Raw genomic sequence first — 6,909 nt, forward strand, 5'->3', positions numbered from 1 at the left:
GGTTACTCCTGCCTAAGCACTCAGAAATTGCCCTTGGCTGGGGCCGGGAAGGTGGCGCTAGAGGTAAGGTGTCTGCCTTGAAAGCGCTAGCGTAGGATGGACCGCGGTTTGATCCCCTGGCGTCCCATATGGTCCCCCCAAGCCAGGAGTGACTTCTGAGCGCATAGCCAGGAGTAACCCCTGAGCATCAAATGGGTGTGACCCAAAAACAAAAAACAAAAAAAGAAATTGTCCTTGGCTTGGGGGGACCATATGGGACGCCGGGGGATCGAACTGCGGTCCTGATCCTTGGCTAGCACTTGCAAGGCAGACACCTTACCTCTAGCACCACCACGCCAGCCCCATTTTTATTTTGTTTGTTTTGTTTTTGTTTTTGGGTCACACCCAGCAGTGCTCACCTGGCTCTGCACTCAGAAATCTCTCCTGGCAGGTTCTGGGGACCATATGGGATGCCGAGATTTGAACCGCTGTCCTTTTGTATGCAAGGCAAATGCCCTACCTCCATGCTATCTCTTCAGCCTCCTTAAAAAGTATTTTGTAGAATGTTCCTCATTTTGGGTTTGTCTGCTCTCTTATTATTACTGTTATTATTATTATTATTATTATTATTATTATTTGTGTGTGTGTGTGTGTGTGTGTGTGTTGGAACCATACTCAGCAGTGCTCACCTCTCCCAGCCATTTTGGGTTGGGGGAAGTTTGGGCCATACTGTATATTCTCAGAACTTGCTCCTAGCTCTGTGCTCAGAGGTCACTCTTGAATGGGCTTGGGAGACTATATGGAGCACCAGGAATCAAGCCTGAATTATCTGTGTTCTTTTTTTTGGGGGGGTCACACCCGGCAGCTCTCAGGGGTTACTCCTGGCTCTATGCTCAGAAATAGCTCCTGGCAGACTTGGGGGACTATATGGGATGCCGGGATTTGAACCGACATCCTTCTGCATGCAAGGCAAAAAGCCCTACCACCATGCTATTTCTCCGGCCCCAAGCCTGAATTATCTGTCCAAGGACAGAACCTATATCTAAGGACAAAAGGAGGGAGAAGAACAATTGTAGGGAAATGATTAATTTATTACAATGGTAGAACACTTATATTTGCATGTATAAAATTCTGGTATTACACACACACACACACACACACACACACACACACGCGTGTGCACGCGCACACACACACACAAAGGAGAGAGGATGGGAGGACTTGGGAGGCATCTCAAAGTGGGTTGTTGTTCTTGTTTTTGTTTCACACCTGGTGATTTTCAGGGGGCTCTGCACTCAAAATCACTCCAGGCAGGCTCAGCTGAACCATATTGGATGCTGGGGATTGAACCCTGGTCGGTGTGCAAGATAAACTACTATACTATCGTTCCTGCCCTTATTTTGTTTTGCTCTGTTTCACTTGTTTTGGGGCCACACGCGGGGATGCTCAGGGGTTACCCTTGGCTTTGTGCTCAGGTATATGGGGTGCTGGACATTGAACTTGGGTCAACCGTGTGCAAGGCAGTACCATACCAGGTGTATTATCTCCAGTCCTGAGAGATGCATGTTTTGCAAGTGGATGCCCTGACTTCAGTCACCAACGCTGCATGGTGCCCTGAGAAATTCTGGGGGTGGCCGCTGATCTCTAGGCCACTCCAGAAAAGGGAAGAGAATTCACATCAGAGAGCACTGTGTCCTTCAGAAGTAGAGGAGACCTGGGGGATTGTGGGGTCGGTATTGGGGGAGGAGCAAGGCTGATGTGGAAAGCAGTGCAGGTAAAAACAAGATCGTCTTCGTCTATATATAAGTGATCGGTCTGGGAAGCGTGCACCGTGGTTGTACTATCATTGCCAGATTGACATTCTCCATCCTCCATCAGCAAGATCCCAGCTCAGCGACTAGATCCCTTACTCCCCAGTGCGGCGGGCAAGGGTGCCCTCGTGTGGTCTGTGGTGGCACTGCCGGCAGAGGGAGGCCGAAAGAGGCGGCCAGGACTGGAATTCGCCCCCACCAGGAAATGGTCTCGTTTTCAAGACTCTGTTTACCCCATTTCCCCAACTAACAGTATTTTTTGGGAGGGCCACACCCAGTGACACTCAGGGGTTACTCCTGGCTATGCTCTCAGAAATCTTTCCTGGCTTGGGGGACCATATGGGACGCTGGGGGGATAGAAACTGCAGTTCCTTCTAGGTCACCGTGTGCAAGGCAAATGCCCTACTGCTTGTGCCACCACTTCAGTCCCAACTAACAGTATTTTTATTGAGTTTTAATTGACAGAGAATGCAATGAGCCTTGAATACATTTTTAGTTTGATTTTTTTTTTTAATGGAGGGCATATCTGGCAGGGATCACTCCTGGCAAGGCTCAGGGACTATGTGGTCCCAGGGACAAACCACGGTTGACCACATGCAAAACAAGCACCCTACTTATTGTACTATCTCTCTAGTACCCAGATAGATAATATTTGATAATTTTCTGTACCTAGTAAAACAAGATTTAAGCTATTTTCTTCATCCCATATGCTTTTTCTCTTCATTTCCAGTCAACCTACCTTCTCTAGCCCACAACCTTGGTTATAATTTTTATTACATTAATGTTTCTGCTGTTGAACTTTATTAGGTGGAACCAGAAAATGTATACTTTTTCTTTTATTTATGAGGGACACACTTGGGGTGCCTGGGTGATATTTCCTAGGGACCTTGGAGATGCTCAGAGGACATGGGAGTATATCTGAATGTAATGCCTGTGTAGGTCCACTGAGCCATCTTCCTGGTCCCAACTTGTGTGTGTGTGTGTGTGTGTGTGTGTGTGTGTGCACACATGCTTTTTGAGGGAGCCACACATGGCATTGCTCAGGGCTTACTCCTGCCCTTGTGCTCAGGGATCACTCCTGGTTGTGCTCAGGGAACCATATAGGATATCAGAGATTTTACCCAATATACTCTCTCTCCGGCTTCCTCTCTGTCTTTTTATTTGGAGAGAGAATGTGAAGTGGTATCTCACTGTGAATTTGATTTGCATTTCCCCATGACTAATCATGTTGAGCATTTTTCATGGGTTTATCAGCCATCTGTGTGTCTTTAGAGAAATGTCTGTTCAGACTCTTTGCCCATTTTAACTGGGTTATTTGTCTTTTTATTATTGAGTCGTTAGACTTCCTTGTGTATGCTAGATGCAAGATGATCAGATACATGCTTTGCAAATACTTTCTCGCATTTTGTGGCTTGCCAGGGGAGATTATAGGCTGACACAGAGAGAAGCCAGATCCAGGGAGTGGAGGAGGGGAGGTCTGGCTGAATTCCTGAGCTTCAGGGTTGCCCTGTGGGCCCTGGAAAAGCCATGGTTCTGCAGACAAGATTGTGTCCCTGTGTACTTGGGGCTGTGTCACTTGGTACAGATGCTAAGTTACTTGGCATTGCCAAGACCATGAGCATGAGATAGGCTGGGGGAGGAAAAGGTACTTAATATATATGTACTTATATATACATCTATATGGACTGATATATATATATATATATGAGGCTTCACATATATATATATATGTGAAGCCTCATCCCTCCTTTCTTCCTAGGTAACTTGACCTTACCTGCAAGACCCCGCCCATTCCTGGGAGGGGTCTTGGAAAAGGTAGATAAAGCCTTTGACCCAGGGGCTTAGAGTCGGCTCTCTTTTGTCAGCATGGAGGTCAAAGGGAAGATGGCTGAAAGGAGTTAAGATGCAGGGCTAGCTAAGAATGGCTGTGCTTAAAAGGTTATGAGTGAGAGCCTGTTCATCTCTGAGCAATAACAGAGATCACAAAGAGCACGTGTTTTGCTTGCAAGAGGCCTGGGTACAGTTCCCAACACCCAGGATTTCCAAAGCACTGTCAGGATCAACTACCCATATGAATCTCATAGCGGGGTGTGACCCAAAACCCAATCCAAACCAAGCAAAATCCTTAGAGCCCAAACATATTACTCCCTGAACTTCTTTCTTTTCTTTTTTCTTTTTGGTTTTTGGGTCACACTCGGCATCGCTCAGGGGTTACTCCTGGCTCTACGCTCAGGAATCGCTCCTGGCAGGCTTGGGGGACCATATGGGATGTCGGGATTCGAACCACCGACCTTCTGCAGGCAAGGCAAACACCTTACTTCCAAGCTATCTCTCTGGCCCCTTCCTGAACTTCTTGTACTATCTCTCCAACCTAGAACTTCATCCTCATTTTGGTTGTCTACTGGCCATGGATGATCTGTCATGGAACCCTGACTTGACATGCCCCATCAGAGCAGCTGAAGCTGACTTGCTCTGATCTGCTCCACTATTACAGTAGGATTAAACATCTCAATAATTACAGAATTGCAATTACAACATTGCAGTACTATTTACAATATCCAGAGTCTGAAAACAACCCAGATGCCCGACAACAGGTGAGTGGCTAAAATAATTGTGGTACATTTACACAATGAAATACTATGCAGCCATCAGAAAATAAATGAAGTAATAAAATTTTCCTATACATAGATGAACATGGAAGCTATTATGCTGAGTGTAATAAGTTAGAGGGAGAGCAATAGACACAGAATAGTCTTACTCATCTCTTGGATTTAAGATATGTAAAAGACAGTATGTTAATAATAGCCAGAGACAATAGAGATGAGGGCTGGAAGGACTGGCCCATGATATGAAACTTACCACAAAGAGTGGGGTGTGCCCAGTTAGAGAAATAACTACATTGACAACTATCATGACAATGGTAGTTAGTGAGAGATATAGAATGCAGGCAACATAAATAAAACACAAACAAGGGGTGGGGGAGGAGGGAGGTAGGAGACATTGGTGATGGGAATGTTGCACTGGTGATGGAGAATGTTCAGGGGTTACTCCTAGCTGTCTGCTCAGAAATAGCTCCTGGCAGGCATGGGGGACCATATGGGACACCGGGATTCGAACCAACCACCTTTGGTCCTGGATCGGCTGCTTGCAAGGCAAACGCCGCTGTGCTATCTCTCCGGGCCTGAGGATGTTCTTTTTTATAACTAAAACCCAACTACAATCATATTTGTAGTCATAGTGCTTAAATAAAGATATTAAAAATTAAAATAATAAAATAATTAATTATAAAAAATCTCTCTCTCTTTTTTTTTGTTTTTTTTTTTTGTTTTGTTTTTTGGGCCACACCCGTTTGACGCTCAGGGGTTACTCCTGGCTATGTGCTCAGAAATCGCCCCTGGCTTGGGGGGACCATATGGGACGCCGGGGGATCGAACTGATCCTTGGCTAGCGTTTGCAAGGCAGACACCTTACCTCTAGCGCCACCTTCCCAGCCCCATCTCTTTTTTTTTTTTTTTGATTTTTGGGCCACACCCGGCGGTGCTCAGGGGTTACTCCTAGCTGTCTGCTCAGAAATAGCTCCTGGCAGGCACGGGGGACCATATGGGACACCGGGATTCGAACCAACCACCTTTGGTCCTGGATCGGCTGCTTGCAAGGCAAACACCGCTGTGCTATCTCTCCGGGCCCAATATAAAAAAATCTCAACAGCTTCTCATGCCCTGAGTTTTCTCAAGAGAAAATGACTTCCTCTCCCATGCATTGGACAGATGACTTGCCTTGGAAAAGGGAATGGAACAGGTATGACATCCACAACATCTGAACATCTGAACAGCTTCACAGAATTTTCTCCAGTTTTCATTATTATCCAGGCTTTCCCCTGCCCCGCTATGGGAAGTTCCTTTTCTTGGGGCCAGGAGTGTGACTCAACAAGAAGAGTACACACACTGCAAGCAAAACCCTGGGGCTGATCCCCAAATTTCAGTGATACTCAGCACTGATAGAAGGCAGCCTGGGGAACTGGTACCACTGGGTGTGACCTTGATGGCCTCCTGAGCACTATCAGCAATAGGACAACAGCAAAAAGATAGGCTCCCAGTTAGGTTTCTGACACATGGTCTGATCTGGCACTTATTAAATATTTGCTGTGTACCAAGCAATGTCTCCTTGTAACATGTGTCTACAAGTGTTAGTTTATTTCATTTCATAGGTCTTCTGAGTAGAAAATTCACATTCAATAAGGCAGAATGTTAGGTATCCGAGAAAGGGCAGGCCAAATATGCCTTCTCGAGCTAAAAATTATTTAGCTTTGGGGGACCCAAAAGATAGTACAACAGGTTGTTTTGGGGCCACACCTGCGGGTGTTCAGAGCTTACTCCTGCCTCTGCGCTTAAGGATCACTCCTGGTAGTGCTCAGGAAACCATATGGGATGCCAGGAACTGAACAAGGCAGGCTGTATGTCAGGCAAGCCCTGTGGTAGTCATTTATTTATTTATTTTGGGGTTTTGGGCTCACACTTGGCGGCACTCAGGGGTTACTCCTGGCATGCTCAGGGGACCATAGGGACACCAAGAATCAAACGGGTCTGTCCTGGGTTGGCTGTGTGCAAGGTAAACTCCCTACTGCTGTGTTCCAGGAGGTTCCAAGGCATTGAGTCTCCCCATCTCTGGCTGCATGTGGTAATCATTTAAATAAACTCGTCTAAGGGTCTGGAGAGATAGTACAGTGGGTAAGGCACTTGCACTGCTAGGTGAGGTGTTTTGATATGGCACAAACACCAAAAACAAAACAAAACAAAATAAATTAAAACAAAATGATGTTGACAACATTTTTCCTCTCTCACTAACCAACTATCTGGGCACCTTTTCTACCTCTGTAGTTCACCAGATAATCCTGATTTTTCTGCTTGGGCAAACAGCATCTGTGGTTGATGGAGGGTAATCTGTAACTTTTTCTTGAAGAAGCCCTATGGACTACACCAGCTCTTGTGGCACTTTCCAGACCTTACACTCCTCTGCTGAGGGCTCCTGTGAAATCATGTATCATTTCTGTAGCCCTTGGGGTCTCTTGGGGAGGAGCTGGGTGTGGACCCTCCCCCCCCCCCCCCCCCCCCCCCCCCCC

The sequence above is a fragment of the Suncus etruscus genome, chromosome 1 (genome assembly GCF_024139225.1).
Source record: "Suncus etruscus isolate mSunEtr1 chromosome 1, mSunEtr1.pri.cur, whole genome shotgun sequence".
In the NCBI taxonomy this organism is placed as follows: domain Eukaryota; kingdom Metazoa; phylum Chordata; class Mammalia; order Eulipotyphla; family Soricidae; genus Suncus; species Suncus etruscus.